At 27.6% G+C, this 250-nt stretch overlaps 1 long non-coding RNA gene across 1 annotated transcript in view; it reads left to right on the top strand.

Annotated features, from left to right (window-relative positions):
- Positions 1-250, top strand: part of LOC135803041 (uncharacterized) — a 3,289-nt gene that overhangs the window by 2,061 nt on the left and 978 nt on the right. The window lies entirely within an intron of this gene.

Raw genomic sequence — 250 nt, 5'->3', positions numbered from 1 at the left:
TGTTCCTATCTATCTCTTTTAGTTTACGAGATATTCGCAATTAAAATAAATCGTCAAAAATTGAAAAATTGCAATTTTAAGCAGTTTCAGTCGCATTTTTAAACTTTTTACCCCAATTAATTAAATTATTTTAAATTTCCGTCAGATAGAGAATTTTCCAATCTTCCATAATCTACAATTTTCTGGCTGTTATCTCTTTTTGTTTGGAAGATATTCGCTGTCGAAAATCGTCGATAAAAACTATCAATTA

This window comes from Atheta coriaria, unplaced genomic scaffold, assembly GCF_025399875.1.
Source record: "Atheta coriaria isolate IRGN ID8LTWV9N9 unplaced genomic scaffold, Caltech_Dcor_3.1 scaffold356_size4307, whole genome shotgun sequence".
NCBI lineage: Eukaryota > Metazoa > Arthropoda > Insecta > Coleoptera > Staphylinidae > Dalotia > Dalotia coriaria.
Note: the sequence above shows the minus strand (reverse complement) of the source record. Positions and strands in the feature narration are given on the sequence as shown.